This window comes from Protopterus annectens, chromosome 5.part0, assembly GCF_019279795.1.
Source record: "Protopterus annectens isolate FY-2018-M chromosome 5.part0, PAN1.0, whole genome shotgun sequence".
NCBI classification, from domain to species: Eukaryota; Metazoa; Chordata; order Ceratodontiformes; family Protopteridae; genus Protopterus; species Protopterus annectens.
Window position 1 is genome coordinate 1836848881 of NC_056735.1, and position 17672 is coordinate 1836866552.

Consider the following 17672-nt stretch of genomic DNA (forward strand, 5'->3'; position numbering starts at 1 on the left):
GTGGGAGTGGTTGTGAGTTTGTGGCCAATGTGGAGTAGATTTTGCATATTTCTTATATGGTGGCCCTACTATATATCACAATGTCCACCATACAGGGATACTATATGTGAAATAGCTGAGAAGCTGGGGTGCAAAGCCATACCCATACATGTGACATCAAGGCCAGGCAATCACAGTTAGGAACCCCTATATTACGTAAAGCACACTCTCAACCCATGTCTCATACACACACATACCTAGGCAACAGACAATATTTGCATAGTACACTACATATTAGCCATTGATAGTAACTATGGGGTGATAGCAGTGGGCTACAGAGGGCATGGCACCCTGTCCATCTGCCCAATATGCATGTACATCAGACAGTGCACCTTTCCCATGTTCCCCAATGGACACCTGCAACACCTATGGTGCCATCACATGTGACCCACAAAGGACATACCATGCCTGACAACATGCTCTGTATTGACAGATGCCACTGACACTAGGGAATGTCATTAGCATGCTATCAATGTAGGTGCAGGATAAACCTGCTGCCCATTACCAGTTCCCACCACAGGTGGGCAAGACTGGCACATCTGATGATAATTTGTGTTCACAACAAGAGCCAGACACCCCAGGCACAGTTCCACATGTCACTGTACATGCATGTAGAAGGTGTGAAAATCCCAGACACCATCCATGTCATGGACTAAGGAACACATACATGGAAAGTGGTGCACAGCATTGGCCACACACAATAGTCGCCCAGGTGACTGGATGGGGGATACAATACCCACCTGTGTGGGCAGCTGCAGACACTACAGCCCTGAGCAACAATGCAGACCATTGTCATGTGGCCTGATGCCAAGGTAAACCCATCGCCTAGCCTTGTGCAGCCATCTGGCACAGTTGACCACCACACACCCGTGCAGACATGCACCCATGCATGTTAGTACTGGCACCCTGTGTGTTTGTGTGTGTGTTATATGATGCATATGTTCACATCCACACTCCCTAAAACCCCCATGGGCATACTGAAGCATGCTGTCTGATGTCAGACAACTCTCCATGCCCTTTGCCCATACAACCCCTGTATGACTTGTGTGGTGCATGTGATACCTGCACATTGATGTGTTGTGGCAATCCCACTACTGATGAGTTGTAATCCTGGCCCTGCCAAGTGTGTCAGTGTGTGTACAACCCTGTGAGAATGTGGCTGTGTTGATGCTGGCACCTGTTCATGTGGACAGGCACATGTATGTCACCTACTGTATAGCTACTGTATCCCTGTTGCAGATGTCACTCATCATCACATATATGTTATGTGGGCTCTGTAACAGGTAACCTATGTGGCGCATCCAAAAACTGCATAGAACTGTGATAGTACTACATTGTTGTCAGGGGTTTGATGCCCTGTGCTGGTAGGTATGTGACACAAGCATGCTTAAGTTTTACTCTCCCATCCCTCCATGACTTGCCTTTGCCTCTGTCTGCCTCTCCCACTCCCTCTCTGGTGGATGTGGAGACCTACACCTGCTTTGCTTAGGCAGCAGCATGTGTATTTTAAGTGATGCTCATGATCAGCTGATGGCATCTGCACAAATTGCAGCTGTCCCTTAGCTGATTGCATGTGGAACAGCTGTGGTAACATTCCCATAGCCAATTGCATGGAAACACCCTCCAATATCTAGGAACATCATGCTGTTGTTGGCCCTTTTCATTCACTGTGAGCAAGAACTACATCAGTTGTTTGGCAAACAGCATCTCAGATGGATTGGGGATTTATCTCTAACAACATACACTGTGGAAACAGGGCAACACACAAGAGGAGGATGTGCCTGACCTGACTACAGACTGTAAGTGCTGCTATACTGCATTTGGAGTAATGTTGGTTTAACAATGTGTGTGTAAATATGGCTGTCCTACATGTCTCAATACCTGCCATGTCAGTGCCATGTTTATGAGGAATCCCCATCTGCAGGGTCATCTGCAGACTGGGCAGTGCATTGTGCCTTTGCTTTCATGTGTTACCCATGGAGCATCTATCTGTGGACTGTAGAAGGTAGTGTGAGGATTGCAGTCTGTAGTTGGTGAAAGTTGGTGAAGTCGCTTGCTCTAGTGGATCTGGTAGATTTGGATTTTTTGAGGTGGAGCATGTCTATTAATTCCGGGTTGGACATGGCCTTGTATGTCAGGCACAGGTCACCTCTGAGCAGGCGGTATGTGACTGAATAGAGCTGGAGTTTCTTCAGTCTGGCAGCATATGACAGATTTTGGAGTCCCTTTATCCTTTTGGTGAGTAACTTTTGGGGTCTCTCCAATTGCTGCAGGTGTCGGGTGAGATACATCCCGAATGGGGCATTGTACTCGATCATTGGTCTGATAAGTGAAGAGTACAGGGGAACAATGACCTCACTTGATCTGGATGTGAATCCCTTCATGATCAGGTGGGCAATGTAGAAGGTCTTTCTAACCACTTTAGCAATGTGAGTGTCAAAAGAAAGGCAACTGTCAACCTGGATCCCCAGGTCCCTGATAACCTCTTCTGTGCTTAATGGATTGCCACCTATATGGTAGCTTGGGGTTACCTTGTTTTTCCTGAAGGGTATGACTATACATTTTTTGGCATTTAACTTCAGGCCATGGCTCTGGCACCAGTTATCAGTTTCCGTGAGACCCCTCTGAAGGATATCTGTGTCCGATGTACTTTCCACTATGGCGCCCAGTTTGCAGTCATCTGCAAACTTTATCAGCCATAGTCCTCCTTTGTTTGCCTGTACTTCTGAGAAGTAGGTGCCGAACAACAGGGGGCCAAGGACTGAGCCCTGTGGGACCCCACTTGTGAACGGCTTGGAGTCTGACATGGCGCCAGCAACTCTAACCCTGTGGGTTCTGTCCTTTAGCCAGTTTGCAACCCATCTTGTGACATATGGGTTTACATTTAAGCTGGTAAGTTTCTCTATAATACCAGTGAGGTATTGTGTAAAGCTTTGCAAGGTCAAGGTAGGCTGTATGGACTGCCTTTCCTCATCAATGGCCTTGGTGACTGTTTCAAGAAGTCGACCAAGTTCAAAAGGCATGATCTGCCCTTGACAAAGCCAAACTGGGTTGGGTCCAATGTCTGCAAGTCCCCTATGTCTTTGTTTATAAGTTCCATTATGATCCTCTCCATAGCTTTACAGACCAGGCTTGTTAAGCTTATGGGGCGGTAATTTCCAGGGTCCGTAGAGGTACCGCCTTTGTGGAGTGGGACCACAGTTGCTGTACGCCACTCCTTGGGCACGTATCCTGTGGTAAGGCTAAGATTAAACAGCTGCCTTATATGCGGGTTTAGTTCCTCGTTGAGTTCGTAGCACACAGCACACCATCCATTCCCATTGATGCTGTGTTTTAGCTTTAGAGAGAGCAGCTTTCACCTGCGCATTAGAGATGTCTGGGAGGCTACACTGGCTGGGATAGTTATCTCCTTTGGGGAGAGGGGTGAAGTTTGCACTGAACCTGTCTGCCAGTATGTTGGCAATGTCTGTGTGTTCAGTGATTTTTGTATCATTTTGGACTAATTTTGCGCATATCTGGGAGTTTCCACCCAGGTTTCTAACATAGCTGAAGAAGGCCTTATGATTGTCTTTTGAATCAATTTTTCTCTCAAATTTGGCCTTGGATGATTTTATGAGTGCTCGTATTTTTTTACTAATAATGATCAAGGCTCTCTTTTATGGATTTTGCTCTATCATGTAACAGCTTTCTCCTCTTATTGTAAAGTTTGTTTATGGCTGGGGTCCACCAGACTGGACGTTTGCCCTTGGTGGAAAGAGTCTTGGTTTTATTAGGAATTGCCTGATCCATGCAGTCCTGGAGGTGTTCGTAGAAGGCATTTGTAAGGGCTTCGCAGCTTGGGTTGTGGTTTCCACTGGCTCAGGGCCTTGTAGGATACCACACCAGTCTTGAGTAGTGTAAAGTTTGCTTTAGAGAAGTTCTTCACTGTGGTCTTTTTGTTTGGGGTGGGGATGTGGATTTCCAGTGAGATAAGTTTGTGATCTGATCTCACCAATGAGGGATATACTCGTGTGGAGCATTTTGTCCCCATGTTTGTGATGATGAGATCTAGTATATTTTCTCCTCTTGTGGGAACGGTGACTAGTTGTTCCATGGCATTTGAATTTATGAACTCCAGGAACCTTTTGAAAGTTGGGGCTTGAGTAATGTTCCCAGTCTATATTCGGTAGTTGAAGTCACCCAATATAATGGTGTTTGGAGATACATTTATACCCTCCAGTGTCTTCAGGAAGGCTGTGGGGTTCCTGAGTTTGAGAGGGTGGCCTGTAGCATGCTACAAATTGTAGAGCAGTTTTGCCTATGGTTAATTGCACCTGGATGGTTTCCGATGCTTAAATGCGTTGCCACCAACCTGGAGGTGTGGGTATCCTTGATGAATATGGATACATCCCTCCTTTTGTGGTGTGGTCCGGTTTTGGGGCCGAACGTATGATATGAGGTAAAACCTGATAGTGCGGGTGCTCTCAGGAGCCTTGAACCAGGTTTCAGTCACAGCACAGACATCGATGTTCTCCATACTGAGAAGGGCCTCGAGAGCATGCATTTTGAGATTTAGACTTCTGGCATTGAGCAGCATTACCCTAGTTTCTTCCCATTTTGTTTTCTAGGGTGGTAGGTTTAGAATTTGAGCCTTGCTAAAAAAGGCACTATGGGGTGGCAAGAGCCTTAGCCAATATCTGGAATCCCAGGGTGACAGGTGCAAGCCCAGCGTGGCTTGTCAAGCATGTCATCCCAGGTAGACAGACACTGGCTCCCCTTTGAATGACACCAGAAATTAAGCCAATTGTTAAAGCTGATCATCTTGTCTCTATGTTGTGGCATCATTCTTGGAGAAGGAAGGATACTGCTCAGGGTCATGGTCATACCTGCCTGGGCTACATAATCAGAGAGCTCCTCTATGTCTCTTTTCATGTAGTCCAGGGAGGTACGTCTCAGGTCATTCACACCAGCATGGACAATGACTGTGTCATATTTGTACTTGCTGTGGAGTGACCCGAGTGCTTGTGTTATGTGGCGGATTCTAGCGCCCGATAGGCAGCTTACTGTGACTCTCTCCTTGTTCAGCCTGGTGAGTGGGACGTCAGTGTGTCTGGCTATGGAGTCACCTATGACAAGTATGTTTGGTGTTGTATTTGGCTTTGCACACTGATTTTGTGGTTTATGTGTTGCCTGTGGTGTGTCATGAGGTGGCAGTTGCTTGGATGTCTGCTATGGAGGCCTCTGCTGTTTAGGTAAATTTTTGCTCAGAGCCACCGAGTATGACTTTGTGTGTTTATGTGTTTGATTCATTGTTGTGATAGCTTTATGTGAGACTGGTTTTGTGGTGTGTGTAGTTGCCTTCTCCTCCTGTCTGGTCTTGCCAGTCCTGAGTTGAGAGAGCTCAGCCTCCAGTTGGCTAAATAGCTGCATCTCTCACAAATATTTGTGTTATGTGGGAGGAGAAGAGGGTTGTCAGTGTACATGAGGCAATTGTAACATTGCCTCAATATTCCCAAATTCACCAACTGGACAGGAGAGAACGCCAGCATCTGGCCCTTCGACATGCTAGAGAAATTTAAAAGTTAGGGGTGTGACTGAATAAGAGAGGACTTAGTAAGGAAGTGGGTACTCCTGGGGGGGGTTTGCTAGTGAGGGACTTTGCATAATACAGAAGTGCTAAACCTGAAAAGAAGATGCTTTTAAGACAAATAAAAGCTTTTAGGAACAAGTGCTGCGCTTTTTAGTTAAGAGATATATTGTTTAGATTACTAGTAGAGCAGTTCTAAGGGAAAAAATGAAGAACAGACTTTATGGAGCCAGAAAAAGTTTAACCTTGTTAAACCAGCGCTGCTCGATGCTGCTCTTGTGGCAACTCTGCGCTAAATCGCGCTAAAGCACTCTAAAGCATGCTTGATAGCAGGGGCTGGAAAGAGCCAGGAATTGACCCAAAACAGCCAATAAAACTACAGTTTCAAGTCAGTAACCACTCCCACGGGGCACTCCCACGGGAAGCAGCTCAATGTCTATCACTGCCACTGATCAACAGAGAGACTTTCCTTTAGCCCAAGCAAAAATGGCCTCACAGAAACTTACAAAGCAGTTCAAGAACAGCAAGCCTGTAACTTGAACTTTTTTAAATCTCAGAAAAGTGAGAAAAGCAAGATTTTTTTTGTTTTTATTTTTCAGAGATAGCAGAGGTTCACAAGTAATATCAAGTTATAACAGTGCAGTAAATGACCCCACACAAGAGTGCTAGGTCAAAGACAGAAAATATGCATGTTTTGAAAAAAAACGATTTTAAAATTAAGTGCAAACAGGAAATTCAGTATACAGCTTTGGTTGTGCTCTAAATACAGCTACTAATGCAGAAATCAAGTTTAACAAGCCAGAAAATGCTCAAACTAGGCAGCTATGCAGAAAAACTTATCAAATAAACAGAGGAAAAATACTTAAAATCTCAAAAGTGGCTCCTTTCTTCTCTCAGCATTTTCTCCTCTTGGTGGGTGCTTCACCAACAGCCAACAAGCCTGAAAAGACTCCAAAACCACGAGGCAACTAGGTTTTAAGAGAGGAAGATGAAGGAGTTTTGGAAATGACCCCTTTTGGCCAATAAAACTGCAGTTTCAAGTCAGTAACCACTCCCACAAGGGGCAGGGAAGCAGCTCAATGTTTATCACTGCCACTGATCAACAGAGAGACTTTCCTTTAGCCCAAGCAAAAATGGCCTCACAGAAACTTACAAAACAGTTCAAGAACAGCAAGCCTGTAACTTGAACTTTTTTAAATCTCAGAAAAGTGGGAAAAAAGCAAGATTTTTTTTGTTTTATTTTTTCAGAGATAGCAGAGGTTCACAAGTAATATCAAGTTATAACAGTGCAGTAAATGACCCCACACAAGAGTGCTAGGTCAAAGACAGAAAATATGCAAGTTTTGAGAAAAACGATTTTAAAATTAAGTGCAAACAGGAAATTCAGTATACAGCTTTTGGTTGTGCTCTAAATACAGCTACTAATGCAGAAATCAAGTTTAACAAGTCAGAAAATGCTCAAACTAGGCAGCTATGCAGAAAAACTTATCAAATAAACAGAGGAAAATACTTAAAATCTCAAAAGTGGCTCCTTTCTTCTCTCAGCATTTTCTCCTCTTGGTGGGTGCTTCACCAACAGCCAACAAGCCTGAAAAGATGCCAAAACCATGAGGCAACTAGGTTTTAAGAGAGGAAGATGAAGGAGTTTTGGAAATGACCCCTTATGGCCAATAAAACTACAGTTTCAAGTCAGTAACCACTCCCACGGGGCAGGGAAGCAGCTCAATGTTTATCACTGCCACTGATCAACAGAGAGACTTTCCTTTAGCCCAAGCAAAAATGGCCTCACAGAAACTTACAAAGCAGTTCAAGAACAGCAAGCCTGTAACTTGAACTTTTTTAAATCTCAGAAAAGTGAGATAAAAGCAAGATTTATTTTTTGTTTTTTCAGAGATAGCAGAGGTTCACAAGTAATATCAAGTTATAACAGTGCAGTAAATGACCCCACACAAGAGTGCTAGGTCAAAGACAGAAAATATGCAAGTTTTGAGAAAAAACGATTTTAAAATTAAGTGCAAACAGGAAATTCAGTATACAGCTTTTGGTTGTGCTCTAAATACAGCTACTAATGCAGAAATCAAGTTTAACAAGCCAGAAAATGCTCAAACTATTCAGCTATGCAGAAAAACTTATCAAATAAACAGAGGAAAAATACTTAAAATCTCAAAAGTGGCTCCTTTCTTCTATCAGCGTTTTCTCCTCTTGGTGGGTGCTTCACCAACAGCCAACAAGCCTGTGCATATGTGCTGTACACCATAATTAGTGTCATCATATCTAATAACAAGCCAGTGAGATTTCAGACTGCTACACATGTTATGTACAGTAGGGGTTATATTTGATGACATAACCTGGACATTCTGTGGATGTTTGCACAGTACTGAGGTCTGTGTACTTATGGTGAATGTTGACAGTGTGTGAATTGTTAATATGTACTTTAGCCTGTATACAGACTGTGGTAGATGTCATTGTTCTAGGCCCTGTCCTATCTGATGTTACATGCTTCTCCACTGTATAGTACCGTTTTGCCATACATGTTTGTAGGGCCATACACACACATGTCCCATACCACAGACAGTCATAAGACCAAACTGTGTAGCAGCCCAGTATATGTAGGGTCAGTCTGTGCGTGGCACATATGAGGATGGTGTCGAACAGGTAGTCCATATACTGTAATATTATGCTAGCTTAACATATGTGGCTGTGTTCAAATTGGTTGTGGTTATGCACTTTTACACAGGTGTATCTTTCCCTGTGCTGTGACATGCCTGTAGCACCTGCTATATATGCAGGTACATGTGCATTGACCCCCATAGGAGATGTAGGCCAGTGTTGAGCCAGTCTGCCTGTAGACTGCACAGTGCATTGTGACATGCCTAGCAGCTTAATGTACTTACCCAGTGAGATTTCATGTGCAGATACTTGCCAGATGTACTGCTGTTGGGCCTCCCTTAACAGTCATGTATGTCAGACAGAGCAGTGGGATGCTGTAAGATGAATGTCAATATCTAGTGGGTAGTATGTGGCCATGGCACCCCTGTACCAGTGGTTATTATGTGTCAGGCCAGACAGGGGTCTGTGAATGCATAACCTATGGTGGCAAATGTATACCAGTCATTATGTGTTATACCCATCTACATGGCTGTCTACATCCATATTGTCAGGCATGCTACACATGTTGTGCACTAAGGTGTTATGTTTATACCTTTGGACTGCACAGAGTGTGTCAGAATGTCCACATATATTGGCCAATGTCTCTGCTGCAGTCCACAGGGGCATTATGTGCTAGCAGCGGTACTTTACTATGATGTTTTTGGGATGTCTGTCAGTAGCCAATGGCATACATGTTATAAGCAGATGTGACCTCCCACACACATCATGTCTGTGAAGACAATCCTAATAACAGTAGCAATAGTCTACTAATATACCTGCTATACATACCTGACATCCCCTTGCACTACTACGTTGGGACTATACAGGCTAGGGTAGGGCTAGACTCCATGTCCAGGACATATGGTGGAAATATATGTACATATAATTATCCAGATAGCCATATATATGATTATCCATGTGTAGTACTTCCAATTACCACTGTCATGGCAACCACCTACTACAAATCCCTACATCATGTGGGTGTGGTCCCTTTACCTTTCCTGTGTGATGGGCATCCTTCCTGTGTGTGGGCATCAGTGTTACAGACAGCAGGTAGCAATACCTTTTACAGGAGAACCATAACATTCAGGGCAGCTACATATTTCTAGGAGGTTCAGGAACTACAGACAGAATGTGAGTAGAGTTGTGTTATGCTTTGTATAGTACTAGTGCTACAGGGTGTGTGTGTACATACTAGTTTATCTTGGAATGCAGTCTGTCTGCATAGCTCTCAACTGTGGGCCTATTCTCTTGGTGGCCAGAGGTGCGCCAATCATGTTTTGTCTGTCCAGTGTGTGTGTTGAGTGCTATCAGTACATGGCTACATCCATTTCTGTTTCTAACCTCATTTCCCTGACTGAGGGTATGTTGCAGACTATCCTGTAAGACCAGCAACTTGCTTAGTGTATAGTAACAGTTTTCCACATATGCGCCTGTGTTCCAGCCTCTAACATTCACCTACATACCAAGCTTTGCACATATGACATGCTGTCGGGGGTTGTTCTATAGTGGGCTGTGAGTATATCACAACTGCCATTGCTGCCATCAGTCCACTGCTGTTGTATCCCCCACACATACAGTGGGGCTGGTACCATATATTTGTGGGCATCACCTACACAGTACATGTGTGCCCTTATGTACTCCAGAGGCCACAGTATGTAACAGTGGTATATGGCCCTGTATAATTGATTCTAGGGGGGAACCACCATAAATGACCTATGCTGTTACAAATGTGGGGGTATCAGGGGTGAGCTGCCTTAAGGTATCTGGATGTACAGTACTGTATACTTCACCTATATTTACATTACTTACATAAATTTGGTTAATTCAAGCCTACTGCCTTCTGCCGTACAGACTGCTCTGTTTGTCAGTGTGCTTGTGATGGCGTCAGTTATGCCTTGTTATGTAACAGTTACAACCCATTTGGTCACACTACGTCTTTACCACCTAGTGATTTTGTACAGAGTGTAGACAGAGGCTACTGAACTATACACCTGCATTACATTCTGTTGATTGTTTGGTATCCTGTGGCTCAGTCTGTCTTCACTATTGTACAATTTGAAGGGCTTGGCCTGGACAGCAACAGTTGTGAAACTTTCCAGACTACTGTATTAGTATAATTGTTTCATAGTTGCATTACTCTGTTTATATGAATGTCAGTGTCTGAACAGCTATATGACATGGCATATAGAACTGAAATAGTACACAATTAAAGGTTTTCCATTTCTGCAAGCCTGTGTGTGGTGTTTTTTCTTATGACCTCTCTATGGGTATATGTTGCAGGCAATGATTGTCATTTGTATGGGTGGCCCATACAGTGTCCATTTGTTCAGGTGTTAACTGTAAACATAGTGGCTGTTCCATATTGTGTGCACCTTCTACATATGTATCTTACTGTACTTATATCTACATGTGTATGTGTAGTCACATGTATATCTATATCTATATATATATATATATATATATATATATATATATATGTGTGTATGTGTGTGTGTGTGTGTGTGTGTGTGTGTGTGTGTGTGTGTGTGTGTGTGTGTGTGTGTGTGTGTGTGTGTGTGTGTGTGTGTGTGTGTGTGTGTGTGTATCTGTATCTGCATATCTGTCTGTGTATCTGTATCCTGAGGATGTTGATGGCTTCCACATTTTACATTTCCTATCGGAGACAGACTGCACTGCATGATATGTTACTAATACCAGCCTGACATCATACAGGTGGGATGAAGTACTGTTAACATCTTGTGCCCATGTCATGTCAGGTCCTGGTTATGGGATCTGCAACACTTGGTAGGGTATTGCAGGACAGACATGTTTGGCTGTGGGGGGATGCTTATTTGTACAATATGTACAGTGTATGGGGCCTCTCAACCCCATTAATGGTGCATGTGGACATATGTGTTTTTGTTACTCTGCCATTGCTATCTACAGAGGTATGGCCATATATACCTATATAGATATGTATATATATATATATATATATATATATATATATATATATATATATATATATCTGCTTACATATATATAACTATGCCCTAATATACCTACATAGATATATATCTGTGTACACAAATGTAATTTGCTGTGTATATGTAGACATATAGGTGTAGACACATATATGTGTCAATGTAGGCATTTGCATGTATATATATGTTCATATATATTACTATATATGTATATATTTTTAGAAATATATATATAAATATATATATATATATATATATATATATATATATATATATATACATATATAGATATGTTGTATCTGTTTAGATAGTAATATATTTACACACACATATATCTAGATGTTGGTATACATTCTCTGTACTGTTGCATGACTGGACTGGATGATATGTTTCTGAAAACATCAGCTTTATTTATGTCTGGCATGGCTTAGTAGTAAATCACTTTGTCTGTGGTATGCAGGATCCTGTGTTTGAGCCTTGCAGGAGCATTTTGTTGCTGGGCAGAACACAGCCCATTGGATACAGAGTGATTAAGGCATTTTAAAGCAGTTGTAAGTGGGTTTGCACGGAGGTAAGCACTGCTAACTTCCGGTTACACTTTTTTACACTTAGTTAGCTTCTAGATTGCTTAACCAGTGTAGGCATTGCTTACCCCCATGCAAACAGGCTTAAACCCAATTACTGCTGCTTAAAAGTGCGTACTCTCACTTACACCAGTGCTAATTTCTTTAAAAGAAAAGAAAAAGGGGTTGATAGGAAAGTGGGAAAAAAAGGGACACAACGAGGGAAAGACAGTAGGGAAAATAGCCAGGGATGTGCAGGAAGGGTGTAGGGAAGGTCCATAGCTGCTCATTTCATCTACAGCAACAGCTGTGCATATACACTGAATCTGGAGGTAGATTTGGACACTCAGACCCCTTGGGTGGGGGTGAAGACCACAATAATAAGTTGTGATGCCAATTAGACTGGATTACATGTGTCCAGTGGACAAGTGTGTGAAATCGACAGCTATGTATGGGGTGAGATTTTTTTTGTGGGAACAGATTGCCCTTTTTTTCCTTTTCAGGTAAGAGTGGGATGTTGGGGAGGGGTAGTAGGTATATTTTGGGAGGTAGGTTGGGTAGGTTAATAGACAAGAAAAACAAAACACATACAGGGGTGGTATATGATACATGTGGGGGGGTAAACACCTTAGACGGGGAGGTGTGTTTGGAAGTAGCAAGCCCATGAGCCCCCAAATGGAAACAGTGGGGCTGAGGTCCCGACCCATGGGCAGTCACCACTGCACCTTCACGATCCCAAAGGAGGCTGTGCTGGGGGCTGGGTATGAGGGGCAGGATTACCCTCTAATTGCACCATGCGGCCCTCAAGCTGGCGTAGATGGTCTCAAAACTCCCTATCATGCTCTCTATGCACCATGGCCCAGACCTGATGGCGGGTGACAGGTACCTCTCCGCCCCTGCTCCTAGGGGGGCTGAGCCCCATCCCCTGTGACAGTTCCACCCAAAGGTGGTGCAGGGCCAATGGAGGCAGAGGTCCTAGGCTGGGCCCCAGATGTGCTGGTGCCATGGCCAGCAGAGGTGGGACAGTTGTGTCCACTGGGACCAGCCTTCCCATACGAGCTATGGTGTTGTAGTTTTAAGAAAGATATCAGTTAGTCATAGTCAACAGCATTTGGGATTAGTTATAACAGCATGTAGAGGTATTCCCATTAACCCAAGACACCAGTTTACAACAGTTCCAGATCAAGCAGAACACATGCATATATGGTACAACAGTGGCCATTACAACAGCATGCAGGTTTCATTGATGGCAACAGGCCACCAATATGGGAGTATTTTAACATGGCATATGCGTAGAACCAGATGTGAATATTTAGAAACCAATAGGACATATGTCCCAACAAAAGTTTGGAGTGTGCACGTACCCACTGAGGTGTGTAATAAGGCTGTTGTTGCACATATGGAGGGGGTGAGAGAGAGAGGTCAATTAACGACTAATATATCCATGTAGTTTTCACAACTTTCTTAGTCACTTCAGTGATCTGTCCCTTACATGTATTATTACACTACCCAATGTCCTTACTTTGTACAATGGTATGTTTGCAGATTAGTATTTGCATGGGCTGTGACTTAACGTATAGTCTACACCTCTTACCTGTTATACCTGTTGAGAAAATCATTGTTAACACTACCTGACAATTTCTACACATCCTCCCAGATTCCATGCTTGTAGACAAGTATATACGTGACCTGTGTTGTACCCACAGTCTACACCTCTTACCTGTTATGGCTGTGGAGAAAACCTTTGTTAACACTACCTGACGCATTCTACACATACTCCCAGATTCTATGTTGCTGTTATACACATACCTAACAATCTGTTATTGCACACACTCTGGTCAAGCCGTGACAGGATGCAGGTGTTAATGTGAAATATATTGAGAATTGCTGTCATACACTTTGGGTGAGATGCTACAATGACAGGTTTGTTTCCATATACATTCTCTTTTTATGTTCAGGTTTGACTATCCATTATATGTCAGTATAAGCTGCCTACATTTCTTGGATCATCACACTGATATGTTAGGGGAACAGGTTACCAGGCAGCAGATCTGGGACATTTATCTGGACATGCTGGACATATCAGAACAGTTGAGGGGTATGACTATGCATACAGCTTACTACTTGAACATTCTGCCACAGTCTGTACAGTTGATGGTTATGCTTATGCTTACAGCATACTATCTGAACATTCTAGCAAAGTCTGTACAGTTGTTGGGGCTAATTATGCATACAGCTTTCTATCTGAACATTCTCGCAAACTCTGTACAGTTGTGGGGTATGATTATGCCTACAACTTACTACCACTCCCGGGATTCAAACCCCTGCTGTGTGTGGTAAAAATATTACAGTTGATATCACAGTACACCATGCTATTAGGGAAATGGTGTGAAGCATTTCAATGGTTTCTGTCTAAGTCTCCCTCTGTTGTTCTATATGACTGACCTACTGGGACTTCTAACATTGTTATACCGACCTTCCTACACATTTTACCTGTATTCAACAGTGTGGGTAACACTGCTTAATACAACAGTACTATTTATAGAAAGCAACACTACAACAACATATGTAAGCAGGATGTACACAAGCATTTCAGGGGTTATACTTCAGTTCACAAGATATTACACCTTTATTTCCATGCAGCCTATATGACAGTCTTCCTACCATATTGTCTGGTTTATTCAGCGCATCCCATACACAATACATTTTTATACTGGTACAACACTTTTCAGAACTGTTATATTTATTTGTTATGACATTACATGCAGGAATATTACTAACCCGCCTCGTGACACAGCCTTTGCAGCCTAGAAGCATGGGCTTGCTGGTTCGCAACCCACTCATCTGCAGCTGTCAGAGAAATGCAATGATATTTAGCCATTACCTATCCATAGTAAACACAAGCTAGGCAATCATTATCTATGTAGTAGACTGGGTACTTAGTGCTGGGGCATCGGCCATCTGCCTTGTTTCTTGGATCCACTGGACCAAGAGATCACAACTCTGCCACTTCAGGTCAGCATGGTGATGCCTGACCTGCTCACCAGTCCAGTGGCACTAATGAGGTCACGGGCGAGACTGTCCCAGGCCTCCACTTTATACTGAGAGCCCTGATACTGGCCCTGCAGTAGTCTCTCCTCATGGTGTTTTACCAGGAGACATACCATGAATCTGGACTCCTGAGTGCCCCAGTGCTGTGCTCTAAATCGAGTGCCTTCCCCAACTCCAGCCATTCTGCCTAGAGTAGGGAGCTGCAACCAATTATGGGAATTATTGGTGCCTGTGGGGTTTAAATACGCCCAATTTCCCACACGTTCTCGTGATAGGATGGTTTTGAAAAGGCTAAGCTATTGGCTCACCTGCTTACCTAATGTTGGCATTGTTTAAAGGGGCATACCACTGGGCAGATTCAGTTAGTCAGCCTACACATTGCTTACCCCAACTAAGCTGAACTGTGCAATGTTTAGTGTTGCTTAATATTTAATTTGCATTATATTTTCCTTTTGGTATTGAGTTATTATTTGTTACATGTTATATATGTGCCTGGTATCCGTGATTCGTGTGTACATATACTGTATGGGGTCCTGGGGACTTCAACACTTTATTACAAGAACACCTCACATCTGGCCTTACTGCAGTACTCCAGTTCACATATTTATGTTATGTAGCAGGTTATACAGCATCACACTGTACATAGATTCCTTTCACATGTTCACTTTGATTTTCCTATGGTGAGGATTTGTTTGTTGAAACCTCAGTTATATGTACTGCTATGATGGCTTAGTGATTAACTACTGTGACTGTAGTATACAGGGTCTTGGGTTCAAGCCTTGCAGAGACTATTTATTTTGTTGCTGGGCAGAACACGAGCTGTTGGATACAGCATGATTAAGACACTTTAAAGCAGTTGCAAGTGAGCTTCCTGGGTTTGCGTGGACTTACTTCCGGTTACAGTTTTATACACGCAGTTAGCTTCTACTTTGCTTAATCTGTGTAGGCAATGCTTACCCCCAAGCAAATGCACTTAAACACTCTTACTAGTGCTTACATATGCTTACTACTGTTTATCTGTGTTTAAACCTGCTTACTAGTACCTTATTCATTATGACACTGACACTTCACATGTGCATTTTCTGCAGTACTCCAGTTCGTAAATATATGCTTTTTAGTGGGTTTTGCAACAAAAATATTGGTTATAATGTGCTTTGCCATGTAAAATAAACTGTGCTGCAGTGGGACTCGAACCAGTAATGCCTGCTCATTAAGCGAATGCTCTGCCCACTACACTATTGCTGCACTGCTTCATTTGTATATATCTTCCTTGCTATCCTCTTCAGCCTTTTTAAGCTGCTATAACCATAGCTAAGCAATGGGCACACCCGCACACCTACGGTTAGCTGTACTCGGATTTAAAAAAAATAAAAGGTTTTCTTTTTTCATTTATATGTCCTGTTGCATTATGAAAAGCAATTATTTCCATAGTGAGTAACTATGGAGTAAGCATCCAACAATCTGATGTTTTAATAGTTACTCACTATGGAAATAATTGCTTTTCATAATGCAAAAGATGAACTAGTAACTAAAAACAGGACTCAGTGCGAAAGAACATCAAGAGGTCATCACTACATATAATAGATAAAAAAATCAAGGTAAAAAGTAATGATGTCTCAGAAAGTCTTGACTGAATGAGTAAGAAATGACAAAGAACAAATAAGGAACACACTAGTGACTACATTTCCAAAGGTCTCTGTTAAGAAGAAACTTAGTCATTCATTGATCTGGAAGTCTCAGTTACATTTGTTGATCTGAGAAAAGCGTTATCCCCATATAATGCAGCATTACATGAACTACTTATGGATTCAGCAGATATTAACATTCAATTATCAAACATGCATGGAAGAGCCAATGAAGCTTGAATATGGAATGCCAGACCTAAAGACCAAATGACTTGATATAAAGTAACTTTATTTTTACTGCAAAACCTAACTTCACAGATAAAATCAAGTTAATTGAGCTGGAAGCAAGGTTAAAGAGAAATAATGCTGTTATATGAGACATAATTGAAAGTGGTTTGAGTAAACATCTAATACATCCTACATTCATGGAGGCTCTCAGTCAAAATCTGCCCAAACAACCAAGACCTCCAAATCAGAAATGCAAGCAACCTCCACCCCCCAACACAACCCAAATGACACATAGCACACATACTCAGTGTGGCACTCAACTACAGCCCATAAGGCATAACGTACCCAACACTCTAGTCATAGGTGACTCTATAGTCAGGCACACTGATGTTCCACTCACCAGGCTAAACAAGAAGAAAGTTACTGTCAGCTACCTGTCAGGTGCCAGGATCCACCACATAACACATGCACTCAGGTTACTCCACAACAAGTACAAATATGACTCTGTCATTGTCCATGTTGGTGTGGATGGCGTGAGACGTACCTCCCTGGACTACATGAAAAGAGACATGGAGGAGTTCTCCAATCTTGTAGCCCAGGCAGGTATGACCCTAGCCCTGTGTAGCATCCTGCCATCACCCAGGATGATACCACAGTACAAGGACAAAATGATTGACTTCAACAATTGGCAAAGCTTCTGGTGTCATTCTAAGGGAATCCAGTATCTGTCTGCCTGGGATGACATGATCGACAGACCACACTTGCTTTGCCAGAGATGGCCTGCACCTGTCACCCTTGGGATTCCGGATACTGGCAAATGCTCTTGCCACCCCTATAATGCCTTTTTTAGGCAAGGTTCAAATGACAAATTCACCACCGTAACAGGTACAAGCAAGCAAAATCTGATGGTAATGCTATTCAATGCTAGAAGTCTAAACCACAAAATGCATTCACTCGAGGCACTCCTTAAAATGGAGAACATCAA